General features: G+C 47.9%; 1 protein-coding gene across 1 annotated transcript in view; it reads right to left on the bottom strand.

Moving 5' to 3' along the window:
- The window catches only part of SLC7A1 (solute carrier family 7 member 1), a 74817-nt gene extending 53653 nt beyond the window's left edge, over positions 1-21164 (bottom strand). Inside the window, exon 1 of the mRNA XM_080799761.1 lies at positions 20953-21164. The gene's annotated coding sequence lies outside the window, so the exon portion shown is untranslated. The remainder of the gene's footprint in view (positions 1-20952) is intronic.
- Positions 21165-21719: the final 555 nt, after the last annotated feature.

Raw genomic sequence — 21719 nt, 5'->3', positions numbered from 1 at the left:
GACAATTAACTCATACACACAACCAACAGAGGACAACTCAGTATGAAAATCCCAACTCTGCAAAATGTGATCCAGGATAAAATCAGACTTGGAAGGAACATGAGGCACAGAACACACAGCAGCAGAAGCTACACTGAGTAGAGTCGGCCACAGAGAATGGCTGACAGATGCAGAAGACCTTTCCTGAAAATGTAAATGGAAAATAATCTACCCTGATGAGAGCGCTTTCAGGAAAAAATACAAAATTTAAGTGGTGCTCCAAAAAAACTTAACTGACTTAAAACTGAAATTCACTCAGGGAAATAGTTTCATCAACAATTTATCTGTGACGATATTGCTAAGAAAACATGTATATTCACATAGTCAAAATATCCTCAGATCAAAACAGTGTGTCCAGCAGAGCCCCCAGGCCTGCCCACGAGCAGCTGGGCGCGTGACAGTCTGACATGGCGGCTCCGGATGGGGCTTCCCAGAGAAAGGGGCGTGCTCACGGGACAGAGCTCCCTGGGAGAAAGCAAGGCGGGTAAGAGACTGTGGGGAACATTTGCATTCTGGGAGACTAAGAAGGGAGTGGAGAGGAAGAGAGCAACTCTAGGAAAAGTCCACAAGCAGATGGGCTCTCTGAAGTAAGGAGTGTGGCTCCATGTGCCTCCTGACTGGCCACACCCTCACCCTTCGAAGGTGCCAGGAGCCACGACACGGAAGGTCTTCGTGCTAGCTTGGCAGAGAGCTACCAGACCAAATATAGGAAACCTAATGAATCTGAATTTCACGCAAAGAATAAATCTTTAGTGTAAGTATCTTTCCAATGTACCACAATTGTGACCCAAGCATGCCAAAAAATACTTTTCTTAGAGAAAAAAAAAAAAGTTATGCTAGAAAAGCAACCATTGCTGATCTATAACTTAAATTTAATGGGGCATCCAGTACTTCCATTTGCGAAATCTGATAACCCTAGCTTGGTGCTCAGGCCTGATCACCTCAGCCCCACCACATGCCCTCCTTGCCCACCACATGCCCTCCTTGCCCACAGCCATCAGCCCCAATGTCCACAGACTGCCTCTCCACAAAGGCTCTTCCCTAGTCCCAGCAGCTGAGTGGTGACTCCCTCTCACACGCGGTCTAGAGGGAGCCTCCTGCCACAGACCCAGAAAAGGAGAGCATCTGCAGGAAAAGGGAACAACCAACCATATTAACTATTTCCAAGAGACAATGGGGGTGAGGAATGATGACAGATCACTGAATCACCTTAGAAAGAGAGGCAACTGTGAGCAGTTTTAGGACAGTAGTAAGAGCTTAGTTTTCAGATCAAAGTTGGTGGGGAGAGCACGGCATTTACTCTCCTTGGTTTCATCATTAAAAAAACAGGGTTCTAACAATGAATCTCAGAACACTGAAAATTAAAATAAAATTTAAAAATAATAAAAAATTTTAAAAATCCATTTATCAGATATTTAAAAAACAAAACAAAACAGGGTTCTCAGCCAATTGCTTGCATATCTGTGGTATCTGCAGAGAACCCCAGGAGTTCCGCCCCATAAGGGGCAAGCACTTTGGTAACACAGGGCTGGCACCTTCCACACACAAGCAATATCTGCTCAATGGATGAATGGATTCTACGCTTCTCGAAGGTTTGTTTTAAAAATTTGAAATCTCATATGATTATTGAAAACACAAGCCTGGGGTGAATCTTAACACTCTGCGGCCATCACCACAGGAGCTAATAGTCTTTGCTCTTTAGTTTGTCAGTGGAGGATTGTTTGTGGTAGGAATCACAAGTGTCTGGGCAGAACCTAAACCAAACAAACAAAAATACCTGCAACACCGCCTGATGAAGCACATGTTAAGATTCACATGAATAAAGCAGAGAAGAAAGGCCACCACCTCCAAACTAAAGTGAATCTAGCTCAGAATGCCATTTTTTTCCTATGCCCCTTTATGTAACTGTTGTAACTGTTCCTTAGTTATGGGAGTGCTTAATCAAACAAACATCTAAGAACAACACGATTTTCTTATTTAAACATAAAAGTATTTTCAACCCTGCACCAATTTCCCTTGATCTGTGCTGGAAGAAATCCCAGGGACGCCTTAACAAAACAATAAACTTCAGAAAGAGAAAAAAAAAAGGGGGGGGGGGACATATATTTTTATAAAGAGTACTGTATACTTCTTCTAACTTAGGAGAAGTCCACAGTATATTTGGAATTTTTAAAAAGAACCAACCCTTTATTTGCTTTGCTACTGTGGAACTTTCCACTCTGCTACAAGGCCCCAAATTTAGAACTTACAAACAAACTCGTGCCTGGACAAAGTGAAAGCTGTATTTAGCTTATGGATATGCTAATTCTTGGCATAAAACAAACACTCTATGCCTCCGCTAGACTTCTAGGTATTTTATGACAGAGTTAAAAGGCTTAAGCTGAAAAGGAGTTTATGTGCAAATTAAAATCAAAGGTTTTTCATACCAATGCCTGAAAGGTTTAAATTCCAAATGGAGTCTATGTTCTTAGTACTAATTTTTTCAAAGTGGTCCAAAGGGAAGATCTCTGTCCTGACATGGAGGAGCCATCTGCCTGCCTTGCAACTTCCAGAAAAAGGCCCCACAGCTCCTTATGCAGAGCTGAAGATATACCTTCTACTATTAACCTACAAGAAACGTCATTAATGCTTAATGTTGCCTGTTGCTTCTGTGAATAAGAGCATCAACTCATGAGACGGGCAGAGGCAAGAAATAAAATGCATTCTACAGGTAGAAAGAACCATCAGCTACCTCAGATTCATAAGACTGACCAGTTTTCTCACAGCTAGGAACTAGCTAATGTAACCGACATGTTTCTTAGCATCCCAACTCTCCCCGCTTTCCAAAGGCTGACGCCAACACGACTTCATGTGTATCCTTTGTGGCACTGTAGAATACCCAAGCTGCTAGGGAGCTGAGATGTTCGGGGCTGTCCGCCGGACCTGCACTGATGGTTCTTACCTTTCATCGGCTGAGGAACCCTGGAGGAGGAGCAAATATTGTGGTGTGCGTTTCTGGACAACAAATGCACCATCCCCACCACCACTAGAAGGTAAACAGAAAACTGGGGACATCCACTGCCTGACTGCTAAGGATGTAGCTGCAAGCCGAGAGCACCGGTCAGCCGCTCCCTGGGTTCTCCGATGCCCTGAAAGCCTGCGTCTCCCTGAACAAAGGAGAGCAAGGCTTGGAGCAGGTCCCCGTGCACGGTCAGCACTGGAGCCAGAGCTAAAACCCAGGCCTGTCTGGCACCAAAGTCCATCCAGGTAGCTCTAAGTTGGAGGAGGCCTTAGCCCTGTCTTGTCATGTCCATTGCTGATCTTTTAAATTAATGACCTACATTTAAATGCCAGTATGAAACTTTACAAAATTATCAACAGTGAAACACAAGGTCAATTCTAGAATTCAAATAAAGTTCTATACATAACATATGGGTCTGCTTTGGTTAAAGGGGCAGCGAACTTGACAGTCAGATGGGGCTGAAGGCTCCCCTTTCCTGTGCCTCTTCTCTGAGGCCACCTTCCCTCCAGTGGGAACTGCTCCTGATGGCATCCCGAGCTTTCTCCATAGCTCTGGCCAGCGATCTGGCCGGACTCCAGCTCTTAACTCCATACTCCCACCCAGCTCAGTCAGGGTCAGCCGGAGCAGGGAGACTCACTCAGTGGGCTCCCACGTTTGCAGCCAAATGCACGAGCCAGTTATGAGCACTGCACTGGGGGTGGGAGCGGGTACCGAAGACACAGAGCGGCCGGAGAGGTGAGGACCAGGGCAAGGCTGCTGTGCCAGTGTGGGCACGGCCCTCTCAGGTCCCAGGTAAGGGAGGACAGGGTGGAAGTGAACACCCAGATAGGGCTGGGGAATCTGCAGGAATTCAGTTCCAAGAGGGGGTTGTGTCCATCTTGCGGCTGCAACTCACTTTATAAGGACCATAGAATGTAAATAAGACAACTCAGATGGGCATCCTAGGCCCCGAGTTTGTCCTGCTCCTGTCCGAAATGCCATGCAGCCCAGCTCTGGAGAGCCAAGAACGTAAGAAATAACATCTCAGTCAGACTTGGTGTACTCCGGCCAAGAGTCCTGTCTTTGGCCACAAACCTTGCTTTGTGAGCAGGCATGTCCCATGGTAGCATTTTCAAAAGATTGGTGATAAACTCCAAACACCCCTGGCTCTATCCAACTATCAATAACGACATTCTTCTTGATCCCACTTCCCTTCTGGCCTCTACTCCCTCTGCTTCTGTCAATTTGTTACCAGAGGCAGAAAGCACAATTTGCTTTGTAATCTAGGACATTTGGAAGTCCGGACAAGGGACAACCTAACTTCCAGAGCTGGCTGAGGAATCTGCGGCTCACTTGGCCGTGGCCTGCGGGGAGTTTCAGACTCTGATCAAACTCCCTTCCCTTGGCATTGCCACATCGGGCAGTCCCAAATCTTCCAGCACACCGTATTATAAACTCCCCTCCATTCTGAAACAAAAGCAAAGCCTTCTTTGGGACTTACAGACTAGAAATTTCCCTTCTTCTGTAATACAACCCTTATCGGATTTCTGTCCAGAGCGCAGATATTTAAGACATCTGAACTTCAGCTGTACAAGTGAAGTCTTTTCTTTTTTTGCAAACTTGACTATCTGCCATCCTTTGTCCTCCTCTGAACCTTATGTGAACTCGGTGGCACAGCTGAGTGTACGCTGTTCAATCCACCGGTGTGTTATTTTTATACACACACATCTGCACATCTAACTGAGAAAGCTCCGTCATCAGCCGGATCGCATCCACTAAGGTGAATCTAAAGGACCTTGGGCAGAATGCCGTTAAGAAGGGGGTCCTTGCAGTTAAGCCCATGAAAGGAGCCAGGTGTCCCACCGTCTGTCCCTAAGCTAGTCTACCCCAGGACATAGCGAGGGCTGAGGAACAGCGACAAAGGGAAGGCTTCTTCCCAGCAGAGACCAATGTGAGGCTGGGACCATCAGCTCTCAGCTGCCACCTCCTCCTGGAAGTCAGGCGCTCCATGCCCCGGGAAGATTCACCACCACTGGCAAAGCAGTGACCCTTCAATACTTCCCACACGGGTTCTCTGTCACAACCCGTCAAAAGCCGCAAACTTTAAAAAGTCCCATATTCCCTTTTCTCTGCACACGGTTCCTGGTAGCAGGCAAGGACCCACCCCTTCTCTATCAGACCCCTTTCTTCATTCCACCGAGAAACAGGTCTCTCAGAGGAGGCAGAGGCGAAGCAGAAGCAAGAACACCGGCAAGCATTTTCCAGAAACCCAGCTTCCAGCAGAGGGCCACTCTCGCTGCTGCTGCTGCTGAGAGCCCATGCCCAACTCAAGCTGGGCGGGTTAACATGGGCCAGCTTGCTTACTTTCTCCCGTGATGGGGCCTGTGTCTGTCTTCATGTGTATGGCTGGCTGTCCTTTGAAAAATCACCTCTCTTAAGCTCCTTCCCTGGTGAGACCCTTTGGGACTGAAGCTTCTCATGGCCTATCCCGACATTCCAAAACCTCCGCGGGAGACGCCCCACACAACCGGACACTGCTGCCAAGCGCCTGACCCCAGCAACTGACCGCCCCTGCTAGGAAGTTCTTGCCCTTGTCTACGGGTAAACAGCCACCAGCCCAGCATGGGACCATGAACATGCGTCCAGGACTGCTCACTCTTTCCAGAGATGAGCTTAGGAAACACACAATTGTGACCAGCACGGTTCTTCTGGAGCATTCCCGAGGGGAACCGGTGGGAGTCAGGTGGACCATGTGGGTGCTGATTACCTGGTACTTCTTTTTTTTTTTTTTTTTTACAGGAGCCACTGTGCTCCCCTGGCTGCACTAGTAGCCTGGCTCATCGTTTCTGAGCTAATACAGGCAAGGTGACCCTTCTGAGTCAAGATCTTCGCACCGACCTAACACCACGCCTTCTGTTTCTGCTATAGCAGATCACCACTTTTATAGTATAGACATCAAGCCACGTGGAGCTCGTTAGTGGCTCCATAATTGTGCAATGTCACCAACTTCCTGCTAAGGACTGGGAACCCCCAAAGACAGTATCCTAACCCAATCTCTTCTAAATTCAAAAGCAGAAAATGGGGTCCTGAGTTCTCAGTCTTGCCCAGAATCACACTAGTCCATGGCTAGGCTAGTGGCATGGAGGTCTCCAGACTCCTAGGCCTTGTCTAGCTGACGGGGGAGCGCAAACCAGTGGGTACTTGGAGAGGATGATGTGATGAGTTCCAAGGAGGACCTTGTGTCTAGGCAACAAAGGACAAAGGACTCCAGGAGCTAACCACCTTTCCCCAGGCTGTGTTGAGGGCCCCGGCTGCCCCTCTACCACATATGACTTCCTTGCACGTTCATAAAAACATCCCCTACTCCAGAAGTTACCCCTTGTGTTCAGACAATACACAGACGTGCATGAAGAGTGGAACTTGTACCTTCTACTTTACAAGGGATTTTTTTACACCTTAGAACATGCCTTCATTTCCTTACCTGGCCACTCTGCTTAACTAGAGACCTATCTCTGCCAACATGACGAGTGCTAAAAAGCAAAGTGATTATTCACAGACCAGACTGCAAAGTTTCACCCAACGTAAGTTGCTCATCTTACTGTTGGTGAGACAAATAAAGAATGTGCAGGTTTCTTGAGACTGAAAAGTGTAAAAAGGCTGATCGCAAACCACCCTCCACATTCCTGTAGGAGGTGCCATAAATAAAACCTGATTGTCCCAAAGAAAAGAGACCATCATAGGATATCATAAAGGCAACACATATGGAAGGCAAGAGGCAGAAACTACCAAAGGGCATGGAGTACAGGGCATGGGTCAGTCCCCAACCCCACACCCTGCCCCACCATCACCACCGCCATCCCCAGAGCTCCCAAGAAGGTCCAGTCATGGCTCACAAGTGTTTACAGAAGTGATGTCAAGTGTCAAATTTCATAGAAAAATGTAAAGGATGTCTCTATATGCCGTTTGACAGAAACACTTCTCATAAGCATGTGAATTAAGGAACCCAGGAAACACAGCAAAAATATTATACACACTTAATTTAATAACATTCCCGTGGCTTCTCCACCCCCCGCCAACCCTTTTTTCCACCCTGTGAACAGGTGCAAGAATACCATTCAGATCAAGGACTTTGGAGGACTTCTGGACATTCTCACAGCACTTGCAGTGAAACATGGAGGAACAGGACTATATCAAAGCATTTTAAGAAACTGTTCTGCCTTGCCTTCTTTCTTAAACTTTAAATGCCCCAATGCCAATATGTGTACTAGGCACAGAGCCTCTAACTGAATGGCTATCAAAAGCAGCCAAGTTCTTTCCCGACTATTCAAAGGCAAGTCTCTCCCCTTGGCTAAGCCTAGTGCCTCTGGGAGGTGGATGGGATCTATGCCTGAGCACCCCTTTGACCTTCAGCCATCCATCTCTGCAAATGCTCTGAACCAACCACAAGAAAATGCAAGATTAAATACCTAAGCATCCACCCAAATGCATGCCCTCCTTTGCTAAGTGGCATCCTGGTTCAGTATCTTCTGAGCAGAGGCTGTGGAACCTCGCCTCCCATACCCACTCTGGCACCGCCATGCCCCATCCCTTGGCACATCTCCCCCTGCCCCTTAATTAGAAAGTTCCTGACATTCATCTCTTGCATGAAGAATTTCCTGACTAAGAGAGAACAAGCAGGAACCTCTCCTGAGCCCACTGCACCACTCCCCAGCCTTCTGGAGGAATCGCTTCACATGTTAATTTACACCTAACTCCTTTACCAGCCAAGTAATAACACATGTATGTGCAGCCTCTGGAACCGGATTTCTCACTCGGCAGAAACCTCCCTGATGGCTGAGTATTAACCCTTTCTATATCAACCCTGATATAAAATATATAGCTCACATTTATTGAATACCAGGCAACAGTCTCAACTCACTTGGTGTATTTAATCCTCAACAACAGTCTACGGTGTGAGGGACTGTAACTTTCCCCAGTTCTCAGACAGGGAAACTGACTGTGCACATAGACATCCTGAAATGGGAAGGGCTGGGGGCCGCTGTGCTAAAATGTCCCAAACCACACTGGTTATTTACTTCTTGCATCTCCTTTCATGTTGTTCTGCTGCCTTCCTACTGCTAGGGCCCCAGCTATCACTTCTCTCCAGGGTTAGAAGCCCCACCTCTACGATCTGACTTACCACTTCCTATCTGCAGTTGGCTGTAAACAGATAATCAGGCTGGTCAGAAATGAGTATACCAGTGGGCCCCCACACCCTTCCCATCCTAGGGGCCCTGAAGCCTGTGGGCTCTGGGACAACAACTGCTAGAGCTCTTGAAAAGGTTACCTTTTGAGCGTCTACTCAATACCAAGGACTGCCCCCAGGTACTGGAGCCACAAAGACAAATGAGCCCAGGTACTGTCTTCGGGATTACGTCTCCTTGATTAGTTCCAGGCTCTAGCAGCGGGCACATGCCTGCTCGTCCAAGAGGTCCCACGAGTCAGTTAGAAATGCCCACCCTAGACCTGCTGAATCAGATCTGCATTTCAGGGAGATCCCCAGGGAAGGATCTGTGTGCGTGTGTACTGGTCTAGGTAGTTTAGAGCCTCCTGAAGTTTGACCTCAGGCTACGAAAGGCACTATTTCATTATGCGAGTTATTTAACTTACATACTTATTGAAATGCATCCCTTTGCTCTCTCCTTAACACCTGCCCTATTACATCTGCCTAATCCACGTTGTGTGCCTACCTCCATGATTTCTAGACAGTGACAGAAGAATAAAAGTAATAAGTAAGGGACATACTGCAAAATCCATCCAACATACACAATACAGTTGAAGTCTCTTGCTTTGTGCGCTACAAAATATGACACGGTTAGTCTCGTCCCTAGGTTTAAGTTTTGATCTGATTAGAATACAAGTACATCTGTAAGTGCGGGCCTCCTGTGATGTCTAGACCTAGCAGGACTATGGTTTCAGGCCACAGAATTTTAGAGGAGCCTATATCCATGCCTGCACACAGAATAAAGTGAGCCATAAAATCCTGTTAGCTCAAGAGCAGCCTCTGTCTAGTGGCAAGAGCAATTCTAGAAAGAGAGAGAACAATGGTTTCTGAGTCGTTACTCATTTGAACTTGGGGCAGTGCTGCTTGTTCCCACAAAGCATCAGGATGGAGGGATCACCCCCCTTCTCTCTATCCTTGCTCCCACCATCTCTCCAGGGCAAATGGTATTTCCTCCATGCACACAGTCACACACCTTACTTGAAAGAGACCCCTGCTGGGGAGCCAACACCCCTAAGAGGCTCCAAACCTCCCACCAGCCCAAAGACTCTCTGAGGTGATTCAGCAAGAACTCCCTTGCAGATTGTCAAGGCAATACAGTTAACAGCCAACCAGAAGCAACAGGAATGTCTTTGTGCAGAGTACGTTCTCCTCCCCAGCCTCTTGCCCTCACTCAAAATCACCCAAGAAATCCAGGGTGGCAATTCCCTTGCCTGACTCATCAGCCCACAGACCTGAGAGAGTCTTTCAGTAATTAGGACTGAATCCGGTCACGAACGACACCCAATAATTACCAAAATTCCAACTGTATCCAACTCTGAGACTAGTGAGACATTCTTTCCAGTTAATTCAGACTACTCAAAGAATTAATGAATGTTCTTGCCAAATATCACCCAAGATTGCCCTCTAGAAAGAAAGAAATGTCTCCTGACAAAAGTGCTTTGTTTTTTTCTTTTTTAACAAAACCAGCTGCTACAAATTGGGGTTATAGATTTACAAGGGATGTGTTATGCAATTACAATTACAGATTATCCCCTACATCACATAATATTAACATATATAAGAGCATAAAATCAAGTTCATGAGGATTCTTCCCTAATAGTATCAGTAGCAGTAGTAATATTTCTTACAGATGAATTTTTGAAAGACTATAAACTAAATATTCTGAATTCTTACAATAAATTTATTATTATTGAGAAGCATAATAAATAAGAGAAGTTTATAAGAAACAAGGACAGACTTTTGTACAATGTTTCAACAAAGCGGGCAACTTATCTCGTTCTGATTCTGTTCTGTTACTGTGCTCTAGTTCACAGAATCAATTCCCTTGATTTACAATTGTTTTAAGAATTATATACACAGGGGCACCTTGGTGGCTCAGTTAGTTAAGCATCTAATTCTTGGTTTTGGCTCAGGCCGTGATTTCATAGGTCCTGGGACTGAGCCCTAAATGGGGCTCCATACTGAGCGGGGAGTCTGCTTGAGATTCTCTCACTCTGCCCCTTACTAACTCCCCCAAATAAATAAATAAATAAGAAGAATAATATACACAGACTTCTTACCTAAAAATATTTATTTTCTAACCAAAAAAAAAAAAAAATTGAAACAACTCTCAAGCAAGATTTAAGTTTATGTAAAATCCATTCAAAGTTTTCAAGGCAAACTATTTAACGATATGACCGCTATTACTAATATTATATATTCAATACTTTGTTCAGTTTTAATCCATCAGACTTGAAAGTCCAAAAATCAGTATTTCTATTAGAGTATCTTTTCTCCCTCATCTTTCTATAAATCTTTAACTCTGAAAGGCTTATCATTCAGATAGGTTCTTCTTCAAATCACAATAAATAAAATATACTCAAAAAAGACTTTTCAAAGTGCTGAAATTAACAAATGTTCAGGCCGTCTCTGAAAAAACCACACATAGCCTGACCAGGGCAATTTCAAAAGCACCAGCACGTGAGGGGAGCAAAAGACAGAACCCACTGTTTGCATCAGCAGGAAACCACACTGGGAACTCACACGTCTTGCCCTGTGTCCCTGTTCACCTTCTTGGGAATCATCACCAAAAAGAATATCCACTTCAGTTAGAAACCCTCAAATCACCATGAAAGGAAACCTCTACGCCCCGAATGCCTTTGTCCAAACTGGCCTGAACAGATAATTCCTCCCATTCCCCAGCCCAGCAAACCTGAAACTCAGGCCACCAAGGCGGGGTGGGGGGGGGAGGGGCGGTGTGCAGGCGGGTTTGCAGGTTAGCATGCCCAAGCCTAACAGAGTTTGCAAACTGCAAGTTGCCAGCAGGAGTTTTTTTTTTTTTTTTTTTTAAACATGCAATAGAAAAGGAAAATTATCAGGATGCATGGCAGGTACAACAATGAGGGATGCTTCATGAAAACTTTCATTTTAATCTCTAGACATGGTGTGCCCCGATGTGTGTACTCGATCACGGTGTAAACTGATTTGTTATTGTGGACTGAAGCCGCAGGAGTCTGAAAGCTGCCACCCACAGGAGAACCAGTGTGTGGATGCCACCAGTTTATCCCAAACAGCCCCAAGGAAGCCTTCCCAAAGACCAGGCTTCCAGAACCCTGTGTGAACAGCACGGTGGAAAGGCTACCAATGCAGCTCTGAAAACTAAGAACCTGTGTCCTTCCGACAGGAATGAAATGATCTCACCTAGGCCAGGTACAGGTGGCTGCACCATTCACCCGCCCTGCAAAAATCCACCAACGCTAGGGCCATTTTCAAAGCTAACTTACATTGCAGGTAAAGGTAAGATGCTGCATTTTTTAAAGAACTTTTAAACAAAACCAGGACAATGTACATCCAATGTCTCATGGTAATATTAATACTCAAAGATAAGACATCCTGGACAAACCAGGCAAAAACAACAGGACAGGATAAGCTGCTCCAATGGTACATCGGCTACAGAGTATATGAAAACATACGATTTTACCAAACCAGGAAAAACTTTAACATTCTGATAGTCTAATTTCAACAGGAGACGATTATTCCAAAACTAGAAATGTCAAAGTCACTCATTCACAGTATGATTTGTACCAAAGTACAAAATGTGGAACATATTTGTACCGAAAAACAAAATAAACCCCAAATTGAGATGTCAGGGCAGCAGTACAACAGAAACTTAAAATAATTTATTGTTCTTTCCACCTGCCTAAATGTTACTATTTAATCCAAAAACTTCCGCCTTTAAAATTCTGTTTTATTGGGGCGCTTGGGTGGCTCAGTCGGTTAAGTGTCTGACTCTTGATTTTGGCCTATGTCCTGATCTCAAGGTTGTGAGATGGAGCCCCAAGTCAGGTTCCATACTGAACATGGAGCCTGCTTAAGATTCTCCCTCTCCCTCTCCCCGTGCCCCTCCTTCCAAGTGCACACGCTCTCTCTAAAAAAAATAAATAAATAAAAGTAAAAAAAATTATTTTACTAATTATGTAAATATTCATTCAACAAGGACTTGTTGAACACTATTTTAAGTGCTACACACAGATCAGTGAACAAACCAAAGTCCAATTTTAACAGTGTTTCCTTTCTGTGCAAATATATATCTCAGATAATATAATACTGAACACAGAATACTGCATCCAGACCTTACTTTCACTTTTAACAGCAAAGTTTTTCCCATAAGATCAAGTATTCTTTGAAAATGCCATTTTCGGGGCACCTGGGTGGCTTGGTCCGTTAAGCGTCTAACTCTTGGAGCTTGCGGTCGTGATCTTGGGGTTGTGGGATCGAGTTCCACCTCAGGCTCTATGCTCGGCGGGGAGTCTGCTAGGTATTGTCTCCCTCACCCTCTGCCCTTCAGCCCCCCTAAAATAAAAAAGTGAACCTTTAAAAAAGAAAAAAAAAGGAAAAGAAAAAGAAAATGCCATTTTCATTGGCTACATAATATTCCATCCTGGATGGTGTCAATTTACGAAAAGACATTTCTAAATGCTTACCACAACACAAAAGCACAAACAAGAGACATAGTTAAATACAGCATGAAAAACCTAGATTTAGGATCTTAGGTAGGGGAGGAAAACACAATCTTACCAACTCATAGAGCATGGGCAGTGGACACCAATGCAGTCACACCTTCTTCACCATGCACCACATTAAGGTCTAATTTGTGAATCTCCCTTTATAAGCCTCACTCTCTCTTTGATCCAAGAGAACATTGTCTGCACAGAACAATAGGTTTTCATTTCAATTTCCCTTCTTTTCAGGAAAGGAAATGTTTGCACTTCAAAGGGTTTCTTTGAAGAGCAGCTCTCTGGTCCTGGCCCATCCAGGTTAGGAGTTCCGTGGCCTCAGCAGGGTGTCCACTGTCTGGGCGGCTGCCCACCCTGTCACTCTCAAGGCCAGCTCCTTCAAGGAGAGGGTCTGGTGCAGGAGAAGAAAAAATAAACACATGGAAAAATACTTGAGGCTTTTGATCCCGCCCTGCAGACGCCCTTTTTCACACATAATGTAGGTTTACAGCTCAGGGAAACTGAGGTACAAAAGGAGGGGGAGCCATGGACAAGCCGATAGCAGTTTCTTGGAACAAAACCATTCCAGAGCCCAGATTTACTCAGTGAAGACCCCTTCCAGGCCCCAAAGAAGTGAGCCCCTTTCAGTTATCGCTCGTGATGACAAAGAGGGCAGCCTGGATAAATGAAATGCAGGAGCAAGATCCACACTTCATAGAAAAGTTTTGAAACCTTCCCCAGGAACTTCTGGGGAGCACAGTCACAGACAAAGAGCAAAATTCACAATTTAGAATTTCACCTCCTATTTCTCCACTGGCCCGCTCGTAGAGGCCCAAGAGGTTCAACAAGAGGCAAGCCTAACAAGCACATTAAATAACCGCAAGGTATTTGCCAAGAGGGTAGCACCATTTCTCTGGATTGAAGTCCATGCCCATCCTCCCCCTCTGCTAGGTCTAGGAAGTCAGGGGTATATACTGGACAAGAGAGGACATGCAACATTTCTTTTCATGTCTTGAACAAGTTCTGGGTATTCACTAATGATCTCCACCCTCCCCTACCCCGAGGTGGTTAAGTTCACCTGCTCAGGTGGGCAACCACCCAAGAGGTGGGCAGGAGCAGGATAAACGCTCCCCTCCGCTCCAGACAGGGAGCCTGCTCCTCCCCAGAGCCCAAGGACACCATGGGCTCCTGCCCTGAGTGTCTGGGGTGTAGGTCTGGGTGACCAGGTCACCCTGTGCAAAAGTCGTCCACACCTACCTTGCCGCAAGCCCTTCACCCAGCCTGGCGCTAAACCTCCATGCTGGAATTACACATTATTTTTATTCTCCCCTTCTCTCATTTTTCTGTAGTTTCCAAATTTTTCACAATGAGCATTCAAATTTTCAGAAACATTTTTTCTTAAAGAGGCTTATGAGATAGAAATTTAGACCATAGTTCCTTTGAAAGATCCCCTCCCCAACACACAAAAATTATATTTTTGCATATATATGGCCATAAAGGACATTATTTGGACAACTGGAAGTCGAATACGGACCGTGGACTAGATAATAATGTGAATCAATGTTCAACTTCCTCATTTGGGTATATACTCTGGTTATGCAAGAGAACATCCTTATTCTTAGGAAATACACACTGAAGTCTGTAGGGGTAAATAAAAGGGCATGATGTCTTCAGCTTCCTCTCAAATCATTCAGGAAAAAAACACATATGGGTGTGTACAGACAGACTGACAGAGCCGTAGAGACCTACACAGAAAGGGTAGAAGGAGCAAAATACAACTACTGGGGTGAATTTGAGAAAAGGGTAGACTGAAGCTCCTTGCACTGCTCCTGCCACTTTTCTTTAAGTTTGCAATGTTTGCAAACAAGGCAGGAATAGCCCAGGAGAAAAGGAGGAGAAAGGCAGGAGAAGTAAGAAAGTTGTCCCTGCTCCACCTGCCTGCTTGAGGGCCCTGACTGCTACCCTGGCTGGGGCAGCCCACCGCAGCACACTAGGGAAGTCAGCAGTCAAGACGTGGTCCCCAGAAGAAGGCTGACTGCCCCCCTGTGAAGTTCCCAGTTCCCGCAGGACGTCCTGCAGAGGGCTCTCCCGGAGCCCAGATGGCCCGACATGCAGGAGTGAAACAGGGCTCCTCCGTGGCCTGGGCAGCAAGTACCACATCCAGTTCCGCTCTGACCAGGATGCCAGACAGCGACCCAGGAAGCCTGCTGCCCCGCCAGTGTCCACCACACACACCAGCAGCTCCAGGTCTGGCTGGTGCCCTGCATGGCTGTCTGTGGGCACTAAAGCTCTGCGCTGCGTTCCAGGCTGGCAGGAACGGAAAGAAAGCAGGGTGCTATCCAGCGGCGTGGCTCCAGGGCTCACTCAGAAGCAAGGGGGGTGAGGGGCCGAGCAGCAGCGAGTGTGCACACTGTATATCCGGCCGGGCACTACCCGCTGCACATGGCATGCCAGGACACAGTCCCAGAGGAGGCGGACACCCAGCACAGGCTGCCACCCACACACCCAAGGCACACTGATGGTCAGGACTCGGAGCCAGGCCCCTAGGGTTCAAGTCCTCACTCTGCCACTTACTGCCCAAGTGCATACCTACGGGCAACTTGCGTCACTTCTCAGAGCTTCTGCTTCACGTCACTCAAAACGGTATTGACAACCTTACTGGGCAGCTGTGAGGATTACCCGAACACGTGAACTGCCAAGCACACAGTGAGCACTCAGTAAGCACTGGTGAGTACTGATCATACCCAGCCCCGGGCCTCTCCCTTCCTTCCTATTTGATGCAATAGACTCTGGCTAATGGCACTTCATAGACCGATAAGAAGATACACTTCCAAGAGACCTAAAGATAGAAAGACAACAGTTAAAACACTGTAAGGAAGCAACAGGAAGTGTGGGTAAGAGTGGATTTGCTCCCTTGCCTTCCCACTGCTGCCCCAGGGGAGGTGCCCAGCACCCCTACCCCAAGGCCCTAGGGGACCTTCTGTTGTCACCTCCAGGAAAGGGATGAAATAAGGCGGAAAACAGAGGTGGAAGTGTTTGGCTTTGGTTTCTATACCCAAAGCCCTCAGGGTAATTTGGACAAAATATGTCAGGATGACTATGATGAGGGCAGATAAGCCCCCCAAACACACACACACACACACACACACACACACTTTCTCAGTGTTATATGCTCACGCACACAGACACACATTGACAAGCAAGCACTAGGAATGGAGCCATGAGCTCAGCTTTCCAGAGGAGTGGCTAAACCCAAAATGTATGGATCTGAGACCGAAAGGAATCTGACTCCCCACACACCCAGGGAGGTCCCTGATCCCCAAAGAGTTTAAGGCTTCAAGGTCATCAAGGCAGTCAGAGCCAGCATAGGCCCAGAGACTACGGTTCTTCCCCTCATGTCTCCCTTTACCATTGTGGCAAAAAGACTGCAGAATGCTCCCCGTGGCCCCAACTGTAAAAGGTAAGTGGTGAAGAGAGCCCCCAAGAGCTAGAGGGGACAATGGTACAGGAACTAAGGTCACATTCACTGATCCTGGACCTGGATCAGCAGATGCCTCAGAGGCTCAATGTCCCCCCAACACCTTGGCACTCCATCCACCCCCAGCAATCTAATTCCAAGGAAAAGGGACTATATTTTAACCCCTTGGCAGAATGGGAGAGCAAAACAAACTTGTTACAAGAATTATTTCCTCCACACCTAAACCAAAGAACTGAGTTTTCTTTCCAGTACAATAGTTAACACTTATTTTAAGCTGTTGATATGTGCCAGAAGCTGTGTCAAGAACATAACATAGATTATACCTCACTTAAATCCTCTCAATCCTGTAAAATAGGCAGGAGAAGCTGATTATTAGGCAAACAATATGGCGAAGAAGTTACATGTGAGAACTACATTAGAAAAGGCACTTACCCTGTCAGTAGACCCCACTCAGGGACCCAGCCCCTTCTGCACGAGGGGCCCTGGCCTCTCCTGTGACCCCCACAGCCCATGATCCCTGGAGAACTCAGGCTGGCCATGCTGAGCAGAGGCCACTCCTCTGCAGCCCAGAGTCAGTACTGTGAGCTGGTCGCTACAATAGAGAATTCGTGACACATGGAGCACTGAGAGGGTAGGACCCACTCCTGCACAAATGGGAAAGGATGTGTTCGTTCTCACAGTCAAGCGATCTGAACAAACATTCCAGAGAAAGCACTAGAGGAGAAATACAGGATGTTAAGGAAACAAAGCTGTCCATGCCCTCTGTGCCTCCAGAAAAGGGAAGAACAAGCTCACGATCCACTTGGGAGAAAGGGAGAGAGGACAGAGAAATACGCACAGCCCAGGGAAGCTGTGGGACATCCTCTCTTCCACCTTCGGATACGTTCCCCTGGCAGCAGCCTTTGAAGGCTTCCCTGAGCTTGATTTCTGGTTGCTGTAGTCAGAACAGTAGACTGGTAACAGAAAGAACTTACTTCATTAAAGAATTCTCAATATTGATTCCGGTACGTTTACTCATCCAAAGAATACTATGGAATTCATAGTTTGTGAGCTTCGCTATCCAGAGGCTGAGAGAGAAGGCTTCCCCCATCTATGGATGGAGCGAGTCCACGGGGTTGAGACTCTGAACGCCACTCTGGTGGGCTGCCCACAGAGTGGCCAAGCCAGACACCAGAAGCCTACAGGGGCGCTGTTCCCAGCATGCCTACTACTTGTCCTCAGCTCCCCAAAGCAGCCTCCTTCCTCTCAAGGCACCTCACCTCAGCCTGCACTGAAGCTGGAAAGGCCCCTAACCACACATGACTTGAACTCGTTCACGCCATTTGGTCACCAAATGTACCATCTGGCAGTCTGAACCCTTACTGACAATCAACAGAGGGGAAAAGCCAAAGGAAAGACTGGGTGTGGCAGAATGGGTCAACCCTGTGCCAGAATCTATTCCAGTGTCCAGAAATGTCTTTCCTAGAGCCAGTGTCCCTAGAAGGAAGGACTCCGGACCAAGGGTAAAGTAACCAGCCTTCCTCACAGCTCTGCCAATGCCATAGATCTGAAGGAATGCCTTTCGAGTGGGATGAACATAGTTAGCAGTCCACCAAACTGTTTTACCAATCTGTCGCCTGTTCTTCTGACTCACAGGTGGCAAATGCACTAAACCTCCCATGACAGATTCTGATGCAGTATGAACAACTGCAGGGATGGTTCTTTTCAAAGCTGCTTTGGAGTCGGGGGAGAAAGATTATGGAGAAAGAGGAGAGAGATATCCCTCAAGTGTACTACAGGGCTGTTAATTTGCCATGAGAGATGGTACACCTCTATTCTGTGGCTGGAAGAGATCTGAATCCTTGTGATGGATACAACCTTGGCCTGGGAACCAATGCCACTGCCCCAAGGCACAAGAAACCCCTGGAAGCAGGTGCCCTGAAAGCCTAAGAATGAAAAAGGAGGTATACCTCATGCGGCAGAGGGTCCCCATCCTGGCCATGGGACAAACCCACAGCCAAGGTGCTTACTGGAAGGTGGCAGGGGGGCACAGGGAGTCTGCAAGCACCAAGAGATCCCTACATTAAGTGTGAGGAAGCAAGACAGCTAGGTGAAAAAGGAAGCCACCATACTGGGGCAGGTGGCTACAAGGCAGTCATGCACCTGAGAGGGGCCCCTGAGCAGACAGATCGAGTTCAGCCTTGAGAACAGAAATGTCTAAAAAAAAGTCAGTTGTGACTTTCAGAAGAGTCATTCCCAACATCTCATTCTTCCACGTTCCCATCTCGTTAATACCATATGGCAGCTCTACTTCTTGGAATCATATTTGACCTGTTTCACACCTCACGTGGACTCCCCAGGCCAAGCCTGCTGAGTCTCCCTTTAAAATCTACAGTTGGAACAAGTAGTTAAGTCTACAGGTGGAGTAGAACTCAACCCCCCGCCCCATCTCTACCACTACCACCCCAGCCAAGCCATCGCCGCTCAAGGAAATGACATATGGCCACTCTCTCTTGTGCACATACAACCTGGAGATGGATTTTATTCCAGACTTAAGTTACATGTCTCCCTGCTTCTATGCCTGCCCACTTCCCACACCTCCACATAATCTCCATGCAGCATTTAAAGTAATCCTCTGAGGGTTCTCCAGCTCTTCCAAAGTAAAAGCAAAGTCCTCATGGTTCATGCGATCTGCCCTCAACTGGAAGAGGGCAGTGATAGAGATGGGCCCCAGGCGTGAAGAGACCAATCATACAGAAAAACACTAGGGTCCCATCCACAGGTCCTGCTTGGACCTGAACCAGCTAAAATGATAAACAGCTATAAGATGCATCTGGGATATAGGAAAATGTTTCTCTCCATTACTTATTCTTATTTCAAATTCCTCCATAGGATTAATAAACCAATACCTCCAAATATATGGTTAATAATAAAAAAGGATTAATCCAATTAGACATAATACTGGGCCCTCCAACATAATTACATATTTTTACTGATCTTAGTAGAAAAAAAACTCCAGACTAGAACAATCAATAAACATGTACTTATACCAAATATAATTAACATGTGTCTTAGAATACAAGCTCCCCAGGGTTGGCAATCTTGCCTTCCAAGGCTTTTTCCTTCTACAGCAAATAATTATAAAGATAAGAGCACGCTTTTGGCCCAAATCCAGATTCAACCAACTGCGTATATTTCTGATCTCTATTAAGTTTTGTCCTATTTGCTTAGAACTCCTTCGACACTCTTTAAATTTATCTATAATGATTAACATGATTGTAATATGCTAAACCTTTGAAAACTATGTTAATCCATTGTTGACTTTGTCCCCTAACTTCTATTTTGATTGTGTGGCTTAAATAAGACCTTTTGTTTTAATGACAGAAGGGTGTGTTCATATAAAAATAATGATAATTTCCACCGAGACCAACTAAAAATATCAGGGGAATAAATGTATCATGGTTTACTACTATCTGAACCAAATATAAAGGGCAAGAAATGTTACTATCAACTCCCAAGTAAATTATAATTCAAGTTAAAGACAATTAGAAAAATCAGCCACAAGCCAACAAACAGTTCTCCGCTGACCAAATTTTAAAGAGACATTTTTAAGGAAATATACCAGGGACTGAAATCCCAACCCTCTCCTCCCATAACTACACCTGGAATAGAACACAAGTCTAGGTTTCTTCCCTAGGAGAGCCCCACCACGTGTATTGGGAGGTGCAGTTTTCTTCCTGGAGGCATACGTCTCTACTACCCTAATCTCACCAGTCAAACACCACCGGTCTCTGGTTCCCACACCCACTGAAAAGGGGAAGGGGCTAAAATAGCACCCCGTAGTAGTACTAAGCACAAGGGCTGCTCTGTGTACACACGGGTTTAGAATGCCTGCTCGACCTGCCCAGTTTGGGAAGTTTTCTACCACGCAGAAAGGAACACCCTGGGAAAAGGTTGTCTTTATTAAGCCGGAAGAACTTCCTCTCCCTCCAAACCATCTGGAAGGCTTGAAAAACTCAGCCTTCACGTGTCAAATCGGGTCACAAGGAAGCCCACCGAGGGGGGGGGGGAACTTCCCCGAAATCACCCTGGAAACTCAGACAAGAGGTGTAGGCGGGCCGGGGCTCGACCCGATTTCTAGGGAAGAGAGGTGGGCGCCGCAGGCAGGGTGCGGGGGTGCACCGCTGTCCCCAGGCCGGCCACCTGCCGCGGGACCACCCCCCCGGCCACAGGGCGGGCTCCCACCACGACGATGACACATCGCGGACCTCGTGGCGGGGCGGGGTGCTCTGCTCCGCGCCATGTAAGGGCAGGCCTCCGGATGCCTCCCGGCCGGGCCCGCGTACCCGCTGCTTCTGCCACTCCCGCCCCCTGCCCACCGCGACCACCCGGACGGTCCCGGCGCGGGGTAGCTGGCGGGCGCGCGCGGCGGGCATCACGGCGGCGCCAGGTCGTCCACGCTTACTCACTCGGTGTTGCATCATGCACCACGCCGCGCGCCTTCAGGGAACCAAAATGGACTCCGGTGGAGGAGACAGCCGCATGGGCACCGGCCCCGCGCGCACAGCCCCGCGCCCGTCCTGCCCTTGCCCACCCCGGAGGATGCCAGCACCCCCGGCGCCGGACCCACGCCGCTCCCCGCGCCGCCCTCCCGCGGCCCCACGCGGCGCCGGGAGCCCCTCCAAGGTGACCCAGAGCCGAGCAGCTGCCCTGACGCCGGCGGGGGCCAGGCACTCACCGAGGCGGCGGGCGGGCGGCGGGTGGCAGGATGCGGGTTAGTCCGCCGAGGGGCTCGGCACGCGCCGCTGGGAGGACGGCCGCTCGGACGGAGGCGCGGCGTGCAGCGAGGGAGCTGGGGCTGCGGTTAGCTGATGCCGGCTGGCCTCGCGCCCCGCCCGGCAGTTGACCCGCGGCTCACACCTGCCCGCGCCGACTGAATGGAGCGTGGAGAGCGGGCGGGCTCCGGCGCCGGGTTTCATCAGCCGCGCGCCTGGCCCCCGCCCCTCGCTCCCGCCCCGCGGCCCTGGCAGCCCCCGTCCAATCGCGCGCTTCAACCGCCGGGTACCAATGGGAGCGCGGCGCGGCGGGGCAGCAGGCCCAAGGCGGTGGCCGGGGCGGGGCGGGGGGCGGGGCGTGTCCGTGCCCGGCTCCCAGACCTGGGGTTCCCCCGGCGGGCGGCTACTCCCAGCGCCTTCGCTTCGGCTCCGCCCTCTTGTTGCCATTTTTCCGCCAATCGGAGCCTGCGGCGCGACCGCATCCTCGGGTCCTCTGACAGCCGGGACCGCGCGGGTCTGGGCCAGTGCCGCAGGCTCAGCAGTGCTGCCCAGAGCGGCGAGCCCCAGGGAGCTGACACCGAACTCGGTCCTTTTCCTGAGATAAAACATCTGGGAGGCACTTCAAAAGTTCTTTTTTTTTTTTTAAGTAAATCTTCACTTCTTTGTCATTGGATTATTTTATTATTGCTATTCCTTTGTTTTTAATAAATAACTTACTCTTGCCCCTTGT

This window comes from Martes martes (genome assembly GCF_963455335.1).
Source record: "Martes martes genome assembly, chromosome: 3".
Classification (NCBI taxonomy): Eukaryota; Metazoa; Chordata; class Mammalia; order Carnivora; family Mustelidae; genus Martes; species Martes martes.
This window is presented reverse-complemented; position numbering and strand designations above follow the sequence as displayed.